This window comes from Sturnus vulgaris, chromosome 22 (genome assembly GCF_052056855.1).
Source record: "Sturnus vulgaris isolate bStuVul1 chromosome 22, bStuVul1.hap1, whole genome shotgun sequence".
Classification (NCBI taxonomy): Eukaryota; Metazoa; Chordata; class Aves; order Passeriformes; family Sturnidae; genus Sturnus; species Sturnus vulgaris.
Genome location: NC_142264.1, coordinates 476,965 through 494,405, shown reverse-complemented (window position 1 = coordinate 494,405; position 17,441 = coordinate 476,965). Strand labels below are relative to the sequence as shown.

General features: G+C 52.2%; 1 long non-coding RNA gene across 2 annotated transcripts; it reads left to right on the top strand.

Moving 5' to 3' along the window:
- The first annotated feature begins 5,220 nt into the window (after positions 1-5,220).
- On the top strand, positions 5,221-15,819 carry LOC148221395 (uncharacterized). 2 transcript variants are annotated; one of them, XR_015808034.1, is made up of 4 exons: positions 5,221-5,678; positions 9,761-9,984; positions 12,485-12,641; positions 14,795-15,819. It is a non-coding gene; the product is annotated as an uncharacterized LOC148221395 (long non-coding RNA). The 2 variants fall into 2 exon arrangements; XR_015808032.1 differs by having other exon boundaries at positions 5,229-5,678; positions 9,761-10,028.
- The last annotated feature ends 1,622 nt before the right edge of the window (positions 15,820-17,441 follow it).

Sequence of the window (17,441 nt, the reverse complement as noted above, 5' to 3'; positions counted from 1 at the left end):
CCCCGGTGGATCTTCATCCTTGCCTGCTTCACATTTACTAATGGCAGAGTTTATCAACAATTTTTCAAGGCCCAGTACAATCAATGGTCACACAAAAGATAAATCATAATCTGTGGCATTAAAGAATAAACCATCCATTAGCACACACACCCCTGTGACCCTGAGGGGATGGGGACACTTGAGGTCAGTTTTATTTGTTTTGAAAGTTGCTCCAAACATGCACTTTTTGACATGCACGTGTCACTTTCAGAATAACATTCTTGTACAACCTAGTCCAAGCTTATACAAGAGTCAAATTCCAGGTAAAACCAACTTGCTGTTTCTTCATGAGATTGAGATTTCTCCACACAGCACAGAGGGCAGCAGCAGAAAAATGCCAAATGAAATAGCACAGAGCAGCTCTGAGTCTCCTCCAGCTCAGTCCCACCCTGGCAGGGTGCAGATAACCTGAATGAGGGGGTGCCTGGTGTCGAGGCCATGCTGGGTGATGCTGTTCCTGTGCCAAACAGACAACACTCCCAGGTCTTTGTTGCAAAAATCTCCCTTTGTTTGGAATGATTTAAATAGAATAAAAATAACAGTTTATTTTTAATAATAGATGATTATTGTTCATAAATCAAAAATGTATGACAATTATTTTTGCAGAAAGCTCCTCACCCAGTATGTGTTTTTCAAGCAGGAAGATAGTGCCAGGGTATTTCTCCTATTTCTCCTGTTTTCTCAGCTGCAGATGCACAGCGAATCCTAATTAAAACCTTTAAGTCTTATTCCATTTACAAGAAGGAGTGTATCATTTTTCTTTTAGCTTTTTTAAATACAGGGTCTCAATGCCCATTACAAAAATTCCAATGCATCTTTGAAGTTAGCAGCTAATTATATTTCTCCAAGTTATATATCTGGAGTTCTAGATGGAGAAAAGGCAATTACTTTTTCTCTCATTTAGCATAACAATCTCTGTAGCTTTACTGGCGCTCCAGTGAGTCACGCTATAGATCAGAGCCCGGGAAGGGGAGGAATTTGGGGGTCAGGCTGGCAGGATGCTTGCTCAGCTCTGGGGGCTGTCCCCTCCTTAGCGAGCTCTCCCCACCCGAATTCACCCATTGCTGGGGGTGGCCGCGCTTTCTGCCCGGGGCTTGGCCGGGAGGTCACTCAGCACATCCACGGCAGGGCTGCTGGAGCCCGGGGGCTCTGTGGACACACACATTCACAGAGCTGGGGAATCACAGCTTGGAAATCCTTTCCAGGCCTGGATTTCTCCTGACTCTCAGCTCCATTCCCAGGCTGACAAGCTGACTGCAGCTTCAGTTAGGGAGGAGTCTCCCAGGGTGAGAACACGGTGACAAACAGAGTGGAATTCATCATAAACATTAACCCCTGGTGTCTTTCCCTTGGGACACATCCTGAGGTGCTGTCCCAAGGATGTTTTTCCCAATTGTCCAATGAGCTCCTGTCCTGTCCTGGCTGCACTGACACACTTTAAACCCGGGCTGTCTGTACAATAAATTGGCCTTTTTTCCCCACAGAGCTCCGTGTGTGTTGCTGTCCTTTCTCTCTCTTTGCAGCACAGTGACCACAGGGCTGTCAGCATTTTCCAGCCGTTTATAACTTGGCTTCGAGTGTTTGTGAGGAGCTGAGAATTGCTGCGTGATTCCTCCCGGGCAGAAAGCGGCTGCTTCAGCCCCTTTGTTCCCGTGTCACTCTGCCCAGGAGCTGCTGGCACCTGGGAGCCCCTGGCTGCCAGGCTGAGGAGAGCTGGGCTGGGGATTGCAGGAGAAACTCCTCTGTGCAGGGCTCTGTGCACCTGGGCAGAGCAGGATGGGCAGCCCTGGGCACAGGGGACATCCAGTGACACTGGGCAGCCCCAGGCTGGGGACAGCTGCTGGACTGCTGGCCTTGACCTTTGCCAGCTGAATTGCTCTGAGCTTCACTTCAGCCCTCCTCAGCCTCCTCTTCTGAAAGATCCACCACACTCGGGGCATCTTGCCTCTTTCTCAGAATTGATCGTTAAAATGATTCCAGAAATGGGTCTGGGATCTGTGCACAAGCCCAGAGAGGTGTGTCTGGCCAAGCAGGATACCCAGTAGCCCAGAAGAGCACTCAGTAGCCCAGCAGGGCACTCAGTAGCCCAGAAGAGCACTCAGTAGCCCAGCAGAGCACTCAGTAGCCCAGCAGGGCACTCAGTAGCCCAGCAGGATACCCAGTAGCCCAGCAGAGCACTCAGTAGCCCAGCAGGGCACTCAGTAGCCCAGCAGGGCACTCAGTAGCCCAGGGCGAGCGGCTGCGGCTGCCGGGTCGGAGCTGTCGCAGCGCTCGGGGCCCGACACCGAGCCACTGCTGCCGGGGAACCTGTGCGAAATTAAATTCTCCACTTGGCTGGTCCGGGTGACTTGGCTTTGCTCTGCTGCCTTGTTCCTTCATTATTTTTTTGGCCGATAACTGACTGCAAGCTTGTCTTGTCTGTTTAATACCAGCACAGCAGCTCCAGGAGAGGCTCAAGCTTGTCAGTCTCGGCCAGCGCGCTCTGTATTGCTCTCCCCACTTCATTTACTTCACGGACAGGAGGGGAAAAGCCTCGAGGCGCTGCGGGGCTGGGAGCTGGGGTGGATTCGGGGATTTTCTGCAGGCTGGGCGCAGCCCGGGCACGGCAGGCTGGGGCACAGCGGGACCCGCACGCTCCGGGGCAGACGGGCGCTCGGATGGGGCCAGCGAGCTAAGGACAGTCATTATTGAGATTAATCGCTCCCTCACACCTTGGAGCACGCCGAGGAAATCTCCAGGCAGCCTTGCAGCCGGGTTTGAACGGACTTGGCTGTTCTTGCTCTGAGCACCTGGCGCAGGAGCACCTGTGGCTGCGGTGGGTGCAGGGCTGGCGTCTCCTCTCTGCACAGAAGAGATGGCATTTCTGGAGATCCCATTTCTGGAGATCCCATTTCTGGAGATCCCATTTCTGGAGATGCCATTTCTGAAGATCCCATTTCTGGAGATGGCATTTCTGGAGATCCCATTTCTGGAGATGCCATTTCTGGAGATCCCATTTCTGAAGCACCCTCTCCCCGTGCCCATACTGTCCTGACTAATGCATTTAGGGGAGCACAGGGATCCTGAGCCAAATGCCCCGGCAGGTGCAGCCACACCTGTCCTGTGTTTTTGCAGCAGGGACAGAAGAGGGATCAGCCCCGAACCCCAAGAAGTGTCTTGGCCTGGAGGACAGGGTGCCTGCACTCAGTTGCAGAGCCGGGGCAGCTGGGTCCTTGGAGTAGGGCTTAGCAAACACAGTTGGTTTTTGTTTAATTAACAGCAAGCAGAGAATTTAAAGACTGGGTTTTCTCCAACCTGTGATAAATTAACCTCCTCCTTGCTCAGGAGGATAGGAACGCTCCAGATCAATGATCTTGCTGATGCCTGGCTTCTCCTCGTTCGGAGGGAGAAAGGGACAGAGAGCATCAGCCCCTGCCCCTGGCGCTGCCTTTGGGGCAGCCAGTGGAGTGGCTGTGGGTAATGATGATGAATGGCATGATTAAAGCTGGGACTCAGACCTCCAGCTGCAGTTTCAGAGCCTATCCCCAGAATAATCCAGCTCCTGCTGTGCAGCCTGGGGGCACGGGAGTGCAGCTGAGGGCAGTGGGGTGCTCCAGGCAACCCCCCAGACAGACAGACAGACAGACAGGCAGCCCTGACTCGTTCAAGGGACCAGAGGGCTCCTGGTCCGTGTCAGGTTCGGTGCAGAGCCACTCCCAGGGTGGCTGTGGCCCTGCCAAGGGGTGCCAGCATCCTGTGACAGCCACCAGAGCATCTGTGGGCACCCATGGGTGCTGTGTCTCCCCTGCTGGATTGTGGCTATTGTCCCTCTGGATCCTGGGCAGAAAATAACTCCCTGATGTTTTAAAAGTTTTGTGCATTTAATAAAAACTGGTAGATTTATAAATTTCTCAGAAATCACACAGACACAACATCTGCAGCTCTGCCTGAGCAATGCTGGGCCTTGGCTGCAGTTTTTGTTTTTCCAAACTCCTTCTTTAAATGTATTTTTATACAGCAGTGTTGACCTTTTCTGCCAGCCCCTGTGGAGCGAGGTTGTATCTTGTGTAAAAGTCATATCAAATGGGCCACAAAAAATCACTCTTGCCTGATTAAAATGAATAGTCTAGACAACGTGTGCATTTTCCTTCTGTGTCGTTAGCTTTGTGTGAGAGCTTGCAGCAATCAGGGCTTTTATGGGAGAAACACAGCTACAGGTACTGCGAGCTGCCTTAGCAGATACTAATTACAATCCCTGAAGGATTGATTTGCAAAGAAAATTTCTATTGCCTCAAGGACAAACGTTCGTGCAAATCATATTATTGTGTATGAGAAATTGGTAACACTTTATGAAATGGTTCGTTTATAAATACTTTACTATTTATTAAATTAAATGGTCTTATAACAATCCTTTTGCTAAGTTAAAATATCCTAAGTGTTCTGGTTTTGCATTATTTCTGTGCCATGGGCTGGCTGCTGGGGCTTGGCTGGAGTCACCTGCTCAGGCTGCTGCTGCAGTTTGGAGCACAGTGCTGGTGTCAGAGCAGCTCCCCTGAGCATCTCCTCTCCCCTTCTTCATCTCGACCTGAAATTCTAGAGCAGCATCATCTTGAAGTTGTCTGTTTCCTCCGGTGTGGGGTGTGACCGTGGCAAGAACTCAGACTTTGTCCTTGGGGCATGTTTGGCTCGCCCAGGTTGGCTCATGGCACGAGAAGTGGGTGCCCAGCCCTGGGAGCAGCAGGTCCCGGATCCACTGAGCAGGAGATGCAGCTGCTGTGCAGAGCAGGGTGAGGTGGTTTGTGTGCTTCCCACATCCCCAGGCCTGCACCTTTCCAGAGCAGTGGGGATTCTGTGTTGCCCCCAAACCATTGAACATTGTCCTTGTGGACAAGCCACCTGTAGCCCAAGCTGTGGGGGCTGCACTTTGCTCCTGGTTCAGATCTTCAAGGCCCAGTGGACCAAGAGCTGCTTTCCCATTTCCCCGTGGGAGCACTGTTTGCAATCCCACAGTGGCTGGGGCTGTGTCCAGGCTGTCTGTGCCCACCTGAGCAGGTGCCCAACGTGGCAATTGTTGCAGTCCTGATGTGCATTTTATCTGGAGGAATTCAAAGAGGAAGAAGCCTTGCCTTGCAGGTGAGGTGTGTGAGGTGGCAGTGCTCACCTGGGTGAGCCTGTGGTCTCACCTGTCAGAAATCAAATACCTGCTGATCCTGCACCACACTGGTGCTGTGCCAGCACTCCCAGCCTGACCACGTTCATTCCTCCTTGGGGAAGTTGCCCTGGCCTTCCAAAATTCTTGTCAGCTCTGGAAAACAAGCAGACAAGACATCTGTACTGAGTAGAAATTTCTCTTGAACGTCCTCTGTGTAATTTATGTTCCCTCTCAGCTCAGTGCCTGCAGCAAAGCCCATTAATGGTGGCAGTTTGTGACACGACTGAAGGCTGCTCCGAGGGGCAGCTCTCCACCGTGTGCTGACTTTGGAGGCGTTTGCTGCCGTGGTGAGGCTCAGCTTCCCCCTCTGCTTCCCAGGCTCCAGAGACTAATCCTTCCTTTGGCTGCCTCTGCTGCTGCTATGGCAATATTTTCTCCCCCATCGTGGTAATCACGCAATGGTCTCTGAGAACAGCAGGAGAAGCTGTGCCTGGTAGATGCATAAAAGGTAAGATGAACTACATGTCATAAAACTTTTAAAAGTTCCTTTTTTGTGTTTGTGCGGGGGTTATTTTATATGGCTTTTGATATGAAGCTAAAATTGCACATCAAAAAGGATAATGCATCTTTAAGCTGTTACAATGACTTCTAAATTTTTCATTTAATGTCAGTGAGGAAAAAACCCCTCAGTTGGCTGAGTTACGTTGGTGAGATGGCTGTTTCATTCCATAAAGTGTCTGCAGTGGATTTGAACAGTAGGAAATCCAAGGGTGATAAATAGCTATTTCTAAGTAAATTTCATGCAATTGCCCTTTGGTTAAAGTCTTTCCTCTCAGCACTTTCCTGTGCACATAGCCCAACTAATAATATTCAGGAGCAAGTGCTTTCCAGTGTGACAACTGATTGCACTTTGAAGCAGTAAATGGCTGATTTCATAATTGGTATAATTTTTCACAAGTACCTGAATGTCATATACAGAAAGAATAAGCAACCTGGACTTAATACGGGAGCTTTTTCAATTCTCCTAAAAATCAATAATGTATTAAACCCCTCTAACTGATTAAAATAATGTGAACCCTGAGTAGGTTTTGTGAGGAAGGCAGGTTTCTTCAAGGGTGGCAGATTTATGGCAAAAGGGTTAATACATGGGGAGAACAGGGATACGTTACAGATGGAGTCCGTTTTCCTAATTAAACTTTTATCAAGATTTTCCAGGTTTGAATTGTTTCACTTAGCATGATGGGAAGGAGCATTTCCTTTGGTGTTCAGGGCAGCCACTCGTGCAGCACCGAGCTCTGTGTCCTGGAGGAAGGGGTGAGGATTGTGAGGAGGAGGAGGAGGAGGAGGAGGAGGAGGAGGAGGATGGGATCCATTCTGAAAGCAGCAGCCTGGCTCTGGAGGGTGCTCCTGCTGTGGCAGGAGAGGATTTCGGGGTGAGCTGCCCCCAGCCTGGGCCACAGGGCAGGGCTGGGGGCACAGCCAGAGGCACAGAGAGGTGAGTGGCACTGCAGAGCTACAGGAGACACAGCCTCTCACCAGGACACAAGCAGGAGGTCACTTTTTCCCCCCGGGATCTCAAGATTTCTTGAAATCCTTTCATGCTATTGTGGAAACATGTCTGGGGATCTTTTGAGAGAGTATTTATGAAGCTAAAGCAAGGGTGCAGCCTGATGGCAGGGATGTGCAGGTGGCCTGGGCACAGGTGGGCACCTGTGGAGGGTGTGGAGGGCAGGTGAGGGGAGCTGGCACCTGGGGGTGTCTGGGTGCAGCAGGGGCCAGCAGCCCTCGCTGGCAGCACTGGGGGTGGTGTGGGCAGTGTGGGGCTCACAGCACTGGGGTGTGCACGAATGCCCCGAGGGAAGGTGAAGAAACAAGATCACTCGTGTTAAAGCTGCAGGGAACCGTGCCAGTCCCCAGCACCCCCCTGGGCACCCCCCTGGCCTGGCGAGGTGGCACCAAGGCCCTGTGCCCGGGCAGCCACGTCCCCTCCTGCTGCCACACTGCAGGGACATCACTGCAGCCCTGAGCTGGCACTGCCCCAGGAGGGGTGCAGCCTTCCAGGGACCACAAGCAGGGGGACTGAGGAACCTGTTTAAACTTCTGTCCTCAAGATCATGATCAGACATCTTAAGCTCTGCATTATTCACGTTTGTCTGTTGTTTCTAACTCATTTCCTATTTTCCAGCTGAGGGACTCTGCCAGAAGCACTCTTTGCCAGAGATTAAAACAATTTAGGAAGCAGACACCCAATTCCTCTCTTTGGATAGTAGGCAAATTGGATATCTGTGAGAAGCAAGCAAATTTTATTATCAACAGATAGTTTGCTACTTAACTACCCTTAAGAATCCCGCAGTATTTGCAGGTGTTTGTTGGCTGTCCTGAGCCAGAAGGCACACACGGTGCCATGCCCAGCCTGTGCCCCGTGCCCTGCAGGACTCTGGCAGCCCGGGAGGGCACGTGGGGAGCAGGGACTCAGTGGCAGCAGAGGAGCTGGAAAGCAAAAGCACCTGGTGCAGGTGGAACAGCCCCATCCACCCCAGGAGCTGCTCGGGAGCTCTGGCTCCATCTGTGCCCTGCCCACCTCCAAGGTTTGTACTGAGACACAGGAAATCACATTCCTGTCATTAGCCGTGGCTCTCCTTTGTTTGTACCAAAAGAGCTGTTTTAAAAGTGATTATCACTAATTTGGGAAAATGCACCATTAGATTTGTAAATTTATTGGCTAATGGATGTGCATGGCAGATCACAGTGGAAGGGATGTGGGATAACCAAATTGGAGGCAATTCCCAGCTTGCTAAGCAGGTTCCCAGGGGTGGGTTTGGGTGTCTGGCAGTCTCCCAGGTGCCCTCCCTCTTCCTGGCACCGGAGCTGCTCCCACGGCAGGAGCAAATCCTGCCCTCCCCAGAACATTTGGGGCGCTGCAGGAAGTTCTGCAGGAGTCCAGGGAGACAAAGGGGATGGCTCTTAAAATTATACAGGGATCAAAAAAAAAAAAAAAAAAATCATGGAATCATTCATCAGGATTGCTGTAGTTCTTGACCACATAGTCAATGATTTATTTAATCTTAATATATTCCACAAAAAGTCCCCATATTTCCATAAATATGTCATATCCACCTAATACATAGTAATGAACCTGCTCCAAGGGTAAATAAATAAGATCTAAGCTCAGAAAGCCAATGTTTATCAAAGGGAGATATAGAGATATTGAGTCCTTTAAAGTACCATTCTTCACAGCAGCCACAACCAAGTTTGGCGATGGATAAGGCGTGGAGTCAGTCAGAAGCCCCGGGGACAGGCAGGGCTGGGCACACCCAGGGCACGCCCTGGGCTGGCCAGGACACCCAGGGGTGTCCCAGGGTGTCCCAGCCTGCAGGGAGCCAGCTCTGCCCTCCCCAGCACCACGGGCCGGCAGCAGGATTGATCAGAGGATTGATCAGAGGATTGATCAGAGGATTGATCAGAGGATTGGTCAGAGACAGCCCTGGAACCACTGAGGCTGAAAATCCCTCTGAGCTCGCCCAGCCCAGCCCAGCCCAGCCAGGGCCACCACGAGCCCACGTCCCCAAGGGTCACATCTCACGGCTTGTAAACCCCTCCAGGCAGGGCAGGTGACTCCACCACTGCCCAGGGCAGCTGTGCCACTCCCTGACCGCTCCTCCCCAAAGAAATCCTTCCAAATATCCAACCTCAGCCTCCCCGGCACACCTTGAGGCCGTTTCCTCCTGTCCTGTCCCTGTTCCCAGGGGCAGAGCGCGACCCCTCCGCTGTCAGGGAGTTGTGCAGAGCCACAGGGCTCCCCCTGAGCCCCCTTTTCTCCAGGCTGAGCCCCCAGAGCTCCCCCAGCCCCTCCCCAGCTCCCCTGCCTGACTCTGGACACTCACAGCCTTGTCTGCAGCCGCTGCTCTCAGGTGGAGCTTTCGTAAGAGGGACTTTGAGATTTCACTGCAGAAGAATTTGCTGATTTTTGAGAATTGTCTATTATGAACAAAAAAATTGAAATAGTTTTAAGCAGAAAATTTGATTTGGACTGTTTTAATTTATCTTATTCCATTTTCCCATGCAGTTACATACAGCAGTGCATAACATGATGTAATATGCTAATGTAAATTTTTTCATAAAAATACATTGAAAATACCTAAAAATGTGGCTGCAAGGGGAAATAACTAATTTTTTATAGGTTGCACCTTCTTAATCTTATTTTCTACAGCAAAGTATTTCGTGCCTTTTTAATAATTAGTTTGACGAAGTCAATAATAATAGAATATTCTGATTATGTCAATATGACATGTAATATTATGCACTTCTCTACTATTATGCATATTATGACATGACTTGACATGATATGACAGGTCACATTATGCACTACTACTGATGTCATAAAATAATGTAAAAGTAATGAAAACAAATTTTGAAATGAAAATTTTTAAAAGGAATTAATGACTTTTCCTAAGAGAAATTCCAAAGCAAATCTTTTTCCTTTCCGTTTTTAAGTTTGCTTCTTTGGGTTACTCCACTCTTCCCCCAGGTAAAACCTTCCATTCCTCATGCTCAGCCTGGCTGCCTGATTGTTGCTTTGTTCCCCCACAGCAGCTGGGCTTGGTGTTGGCTCTCGAAGCCCGGCAGGAGGAGCGTGTCAGGATCACAGGGACCCGGGGATGTGTCCTGGCACAGGAGGTGACCTGGGTGACACCGACCCTGCCGCCTCAGAGCGCTCTGATCCGGATTTGGACCCATTTCCACAGAGATGCAGCGATCGTTCCCACCTCCCCGAAGTACAGAAGAGTTTGGAAAACATTTCCAGCAGGTTTGGGGTGAGCTGAGCCTGCCCCGTCCTGTGGCCGCTGCGACTGCAAAGGTGCAGATTCCCCACGCACACCGTGGAGAAAACGGGGCAATATTGGCAGGGGGCGGGAGTTTGAGTGGCCTGGAGACCAAAGGCGGAATCCAGCGCGGGCGTTGGGGACTGCGGGCTCAGCTCGATGCTCTCCCACAACGGCTGCGCTTCGGATTCATTTTTAATGAAACGCTTTTTGCTACAATCCTACAGCAGCCCCAAATGGTGGCAGACAAGAGGACGCCAGGTGGAAGAGCTGCTCCCTTCTCGCCTGCTCCCGATCCCGCTGAGAGGGAAACCCCTGGAGGGAGCGGGGACAGGGGGACAGGGGACAGGGTGATGGGTAGTGGGACAGGGGGACAGGGTAGGGGACAGGGTGATGGGCAGGGGGACAGGGTGGTGGGCACGGACACCGGGGGTGGCCGCGGGGAGCGGTGCCAGCTCTGGCAGGTGGCCCGGGGCGAGGAAGGGCAGGGGGGTGTGACCGGGGCAGGGATGCCCGCTGGCTGGAGCTGTGCCCATGGCCGTGCCACAGCCGAGCCTCAGGGCTGCTGGTGGCCACTCTGCCTCACGGGACGGGCATCCCTGCCCCGGCTTTGGCTACCACGCTCCGGGGCGGCCATGCGGGACTTCCCGCTGGGTGCCAGCGCCCTGGGATGGCCCTGTCTGGGGCACTGGGGACACTGGGGGCGGCTGAGACCCCTCCCCAGCACGTCTTGGGATGCAGGGATGGGCGATGCTGCTGCCAGCCCCGGGTGACACACCCTGGTGACACGGGCAAGGTCACCCGGGGACCAAACCAGGGTCATCCTCAAACGGAAACGTCATTTTTTATTCTTGAGAGCTGACGGAGAGCTCCGAACGAGGGCAGCTGAGGCAGCTTCAGCTCGGACAGCCCGGCCCCGGCCGAGCACGGGGGGCTCGGTGCTAGGAGCCCCAATTCCAGGGGGTCCGGGAGGGTGTGGATCGATGGGAACCCCAATTCCAGGGTGTTCAGGAGGGTGTGGATCGATGGGAACCCCAATTCCAGGGGTCCGGCTGGGTGTCCAATGCCGGGAGTGCCCAGCCCTGCTCCTCGCCAGCCCCCCGTGCCCTGGGCTCAGCAGGGAGGGACCCCCAGGCGGGGGCAGGGCCGGGGGCTCAGCTCTGTCCCCCCAGGGCAGCGCAGCAGTCGCGGGGTTTCTGTCACCCAAAGGTGTTCCGTGAATGCAAATGAACGGGGTTCGGTCCAAATCGCATTTCCTCTCCTCGCGTGGAGTATGACGGCACATTAAAGCCTATAATATTCCGCTGCTGCTCTTTTGCATGATTTTTTAATTAAAAAACTATGGAGTAAACAAACATTCTGCTCTGGAGTAGCCCTGCAGAGACCCATCCAGAGGCACATTCACAGCCCTCCACTTTTTCAAGAAAGTTTATATCTTAACAAAAAAAAAAAAAAAAAATAATATCACCCACCCTAACAGTTAGTATTGGGTAAAAGTTTGAAGTGAAAGGCAGCTGGCAACCTTCTCCAGCCCGTGAAATGATATTAACATTTTATTATTCTAAGGTGAGCTTTTTGAAACGGAATTTTAAATGTTACCCTGCTGTTCCAGAACACAAAAACCTTTAATTTTATGCAAATGAACAGCGAGGAGCTGAGCGCTTAATGTAAACGAACACTTTCTTTGTAGGAGAGGTTGGAAGGGAAAAAAAAAAAATTCCCAGGGATTCTTTAATTGCTGTCTGAAATTATGTAAATCCCAGCGCTAGGCAGAACGCAATTATCCCGTGCCCCTCTCTGCCAGCATTGCTAATGTCTAACAAAATATCGGTGGGTGACATTTAGTCGAGGTAATGCAAATGAGAATTAATTTTTTTTCCAAGACAAAGGGCAGCTAAAAGATCACCTCGTTCGTGCGCGGAGGGGGCAGAGCGGGGGGCGAGGGCAGCGGGACCCAGCCCGGATCCATCAGCGCTGCTTCCCTTCCTTTTCCGGGCGGGATGGAGCGGGGGAGCGCGCAGAGGGACGGGGGGAAGGCTGATTGTTTGTTTTTCTTTTTAATGCATGGTCATCGCAGCCCGAGGGCAGGGTGGGAGCCGTGATTGAAACCCGCTAATGGCTCTGGCGGGTGGTGGGCAAAGGCGGCGGTGATTTATCACCTCCCCGTGCTGATAACTAGCAATAATTCTATTAAATATTCAGAGTGAGGCTTTTGCAACACAATTATCAAACGGGGTTTGTTAGTGCAGAAATGCTCCTCGAGCACAAAAAGGGGCTGCGGGTGCAGGGAAGGGCAAAACCTGCCCACCGTGCCACCCCAGGCTGGGGGACAGCTTACCCTGCTCCCCAGACTGGGGGCGGCCCCGGTTCTGCAGGAGAAATCAGATCAGGGAAGTCATAAGGGGATTTTCCTCCTCTTCTTTTCTTTTTTCTTTTTTTTTCTTTTTTTTTTTTTTTTTTCTTTTTTTTTTTTTTTGTTCTTGCATTTCAGAGCTCCCTTTTCTTCAAAGGCCACAGGAGCCTGCGACTCCACCAAGCTTTTAAATGGAAAAGGGAAAAGGGGAGCCCGGTGGAAGCTGTGGTGAGGCAGGGCAGGGCTGTGTGAAGAGGGATGAAGGACACGGATGCTCAGAAGGCTCCAGATCAGGGTAAGAAGTGCTCGTGGAATTATCCTTTGAAATGTACACTTTGCAGGAAGGCCCCAGGGATCATCAGACTGAGGAGCTGGGCTGAGTTGCACCATCTGCTTGGGATTTAGGACAGGCAGAGCTGTGAAAATATGAATTAAAAGAGCAGAGTAGCAGGAAATAGTTTCCCCTCGCCCCATCTTTTGGAAATTGTGCCCAGCAAAGCTGGCTGCTGGTGCCACTGTCGTGCTGTGGGGTTCCCTGTGGCAGGGCTGGGACCCCCAACAGCAGAGCTGGCCCTGGGCTTAGCCTGGCACCAGCCCTGCCCGAGCAAGGCCCCAGCGCTTGCCAGGGGCTGATGGCCTCACCCAGCCCTGCACCCATGGGCTCTCCTGGTCACCAGCTGCCTGCTGCTCGCTCCTCGGTCCTGAGGATGAGTTTAGGAGCTCCAGGAATGGATTTATCATCTGTTCCTCATTGCGTTCCCTTTCCTCTGAGCTGCTGAAGCTGTGTGCTGAGCCGTGCATTCCCTGGCACCACAGCGTGAGCACCAGCCTGCCCAGCCCCTCCTCAGCCGTGCCAGGCACCCACAGGGCTGCACACTGGGGCAGTCCTGCCATGCAGGAACCTGCCAGGCCACGAAGGTGCAGCTGAGGCAGGAGCTGTCCTTCACCTGCAGGACCCTGCTGCCATCCTGACAGAGGCTGTCCTTGTGCTCTGAAAATTTATAATCTTTGTAATCCAAGATTTAGACTCTTCAAAGCTTTATGCCTGTCTTTAACCTGTAGCATATGCATAGTCTCAATGGGATTTCTCATCTGCTAAGAGTTAAGCACGTACATAAATCTCTGCAGGCTGGGGCCCGAGGCATTCCCACGCACACGCATTCCTGCACTCAGTGATGAACAGCCCCAGCACGGGGGGCACCGAGCCCCTGGCTGCTGCCAGCCTGCCGACATTCCTCCAGCACTTCCGAGGCTGTGGGGGTGTTGAACTTCTGACATCGCTTTTGGCAAACCCGCTCTGTGTGCCAGCATCGCCGGGAAGCAGGAGGGGGGTGGCAGCCGGAGGAGAGCCAGGCAGGGAGCGTCAGAGCAGAGCTCAGCAAAGCAGAGCTCAGCAAAGCAGAGCTCAGCAAAGCACAGCTCAGAGCTCGCTGCCGTGCCAGGTGCTTGGCAGGGAGAGGGAATCGTGCTGGAAGCAGGAAGCTCTCCCTTGCCCCCCTCCCCATGGACTCCTTGCTCACAGATGTGGCCAGGGCAGTGTGTGAGCACCAGGAGCAGCTGCTCTGCTCCAGCCCAGCTCATCTTCTGCAGCCTCCCGTGCTCACACACTCCCCCGTGCATTTGTCACCAGGTGCTATCGAATCAGCTTCATTTTCACCAGTGCAAGCTGGTCCAGTGTGACCCGGAGTGAAGCTGCTGTAAGAAACCACCAGATTTTCTGCAGACTGGTAGAAATGGTAAAGTGCATGCCAGGCACAGTGCATCCTCCTGACACACTGTGCTGCTGGGGTGATTCAGTGTAGCAGCACAGATTTTTCAGGGCTTGGGCTATTAGATTCACTGTATGAATCTCCAAGCTTTCATTTCCATGTTATAATTTCTGCCATCAAATGACAAAAAAAAAAGAGGGAACACACTTCACATTTAAAATCATGCCGGTGAAGCCCTTTTTTTCTCCTCATGTAAGTCAGGTGATGTGATGTTCCACTAAACTCTTTCCACTTCATATCTGGTGTTTTCAATGGGAGCAGATAAGGCCTCTTTAATTTGGGGTTAGAAAATCCAGCCAAAGCCATCAAGTGAGAAGCAGCATTTCATGAACGTCTTGCGTTCTGCAGCATTCACTTTTTGGAGGGCACAATTGCATTAATTTCCCTAAAGCCTCACCTGGGCAGGCAGGAGCCGTGGCTGTCAGCAGCCCCCGCTCCGTGGCTCGGGTCAGCTGCCATTTGTCAAAGCCACGGCCCCAGGCAAAGCGCTGAGCGCAGCACGGCACCCTCTGAACTGACCCGGGCACTCAGCCTTTCTGGGAAATATTTATGGAAAGGTCAGCAAATGCTTTGTGACAGGACGCTGGCACATCCCTAACCCTCTGCTCTCCCACTCCCAGCCTCGCCCACGTGCCAGGCGTGGAGCAAACCAGGGCTGCAGCTCTGCTCCCTCCTCCAGGTCACCCCAGTGCCACCGCCAGCCCCGCGCTGGGGACGTGTCCAGCCGTGTCCCATCTGTCCCCAGAGGATGTTCCTGCACCACGAACCACGGACCAGGTGATTTTCCTTGTGCACCCACACCGTCAGGGCTGTGCTGTGGGAAGCAGAGCCCCTCTCCCCGTGCCCTGGATCAGCCCCTGACCCACAGTCCCCATCTCTGCATCAGCAACTCCCTGGAGCTGAGTGTGGGAGCCGTGGCTGGACAGAATGAGCAGAAGCTGTTCCTGCAGAGGAGGCAGCAGGCTGTGGGGTGACAGCAGGGTGTGGGGTGACAGCAGGGTGTGGGGTAACAGCAGGACATGGGGTGACAGCAGGACATGGGGTGACAGCAGGATGGCTCCGTGCACGGACCGTGGCAGCACCAGCTGCCTTCTGCTGGCTCCAGGGAGCTCCAGGTTCCTTCCCATCCCAGTGCCCCTGGTTTCTGCACAAACCTGCCCGTGCTGTGCTGGCTGTGACAGTGCCCAGGCAGCCCCAGCTCCCAGCCCTGCTGCCCGGTCTGCTGGATCCATCTCTGCCTGCCATCCCCTGCCAGCCCAGCCTGGCAGCTCCCACCTGTGAGAAAGCAGACAGACAGACAGACAGACAGAGCAGCAGCAGGAACCCATCACTCTAAACAGATTTGCCAGCTAGAAAGTTTGTTGTGGGAAAATAGAGCAGTGAGGAGCACATGGTCCTGAGAAGGCTTACATCCCTGAGCCCTCCTGCCCTGGAATGGCCTGGGCTGCTAAGCAGATCACAGCAAAACCCTCCTGGAGCTGGGTAATTCCGCCTCTTTCTGATAATCCAGTAACACCATTAAAGGGGAGTCTGGCAGGAGGGAGCTGTGATGGGAAAGCACAGCACCTCCACACACATGGCAGATTAGAAAGGACTTAATCACAGAGCAGCCACAATGTGCACCGTGTGACATTATTCCTCTGAAATAAAATTTTACATACAGCCTATCTGAGAGCAGCACAAAATAAATACTTTAAAAATCTATGATTACTGTAGTTTTTTTTTTATTATTTTATATTGGTGGCTGAGTTCTGCTCTTGCTCCAAAGGATTAGAGGGATAATTCCATTACAATTTAGTAACAAGATTAAAAAAGCCAGTTATCCATTTATGGGGGTCTATGGAAACGAGCAGTGGCTTCTGGAGGTCTCGGGCTCTGGGTAGGTGTATCACTCACATCACACACACACCCAAATCAGGTTAAGGCACAGGCAGGACATACCCGAGGTGAAAAGGTCTCCAGGGCCACCTGTCCTGGCTTTACTGGGACAAGCGTTCAGGGGTTCCCAGGGTGAAAGGACAGATGGGAGATGTCCCAGTGTGAAAGGTCACGGAGCAAGGGAGAAAAGCAGGAAGAACAAGGAGTGCTCTAGAGACAGAACCCTTAGAGCAAGGCCTGGGACACCGGGGTCTTGGCGTCTGTCCTACTGCCACAGCTGGGAGAGGAATTTGAGCTTCCATGGCAAATTTAGTTTTATCCTTTTCAGGAGCAAATTCCAAAATTCTTGAACATTTTTTTTTCCAAATTCTTTGTGATCGTCTGTCTGAAAATGAGCACGGTAGAAGGTGCAAACACAGGGCATGTGGAGGGAGGAAGCTCTTCAGCTGTGTCCATGAGTGCTGTAGGAACACCCTGGTAGTGCTGGCCCAGCCCTGCCCCACAGCTTGGAAATCTGAAACCCCTGACAAGAAAATAATATTCCTGTCAAGCTGCGTGTGTGGGACTGGATGAAACATCCAGGGTTAGAAACTGGCCATCATAGCATTGCTGTGTGTATCCTCTGTACTGATTAACTGATTAATTGATATTTAATTGATTGCACTGTCAGAGCAGGACTTTAGCACGTGCTGATTGTCTCACTGGCTGTTGCTAACAAGGCTGAGGAGCATTTAGTGTAAATCCATAGGATTCATGCTTGCAAAAGATGCAGGAACAGCTTTGGAGGCAACAAAGACTCGAGTTCATGGTTCATGGTTGATGGAGCACAGTGATCAGTCACACTCAGCAAGGTCCTTCTCCTCGCTTTTAAAATAACTGTTGAGAGAAATTTAAATTTAGCTGATAACTGGGGGTGTCTTCATTGGCCTGTCCCAGCATGGCACTGCACTCTGCACTCTTGGAATGATCCAAGCACAGCATTGGGGCAGAGGGAGCACCCAGACCCATCCCTGTGCCCTCGGGGCAGCCCCTGAGGGGTGGGTGAGCCCCACCCCAGGGGTGGTCCTGTGCCCACATTGGGCCAGTTTGCTGCTTATCAAGAGCTTCTTTAAGGCCTCTCATTGTAGAGCCTGGGGCAATCTGTCCTTTTCTCCTCAAACCAACGCTTTATGATCTTGTTCTGGTGAAATTTATGGGTTTTTGGGTGAAACATTAGGAACCATTACAACAAAAGCACAGAACCAGGGTCTGTGGCAAGTGCCAGCTGTGGGGACCCAGCTCAGTGTGTGCACAGGGATCTCTGTGAGGAATTTGAAAGGATGTGGAGGTTTCCAGAAGAGCCACCAGACAGCCATAACCACGTTGTCTCTCTGGATTAGTTTAATGTCCCCTTGAATCACTGACCTTAGGGTCTGAAGAGGACCAGTCTGGGGACGGATGACTTTTCC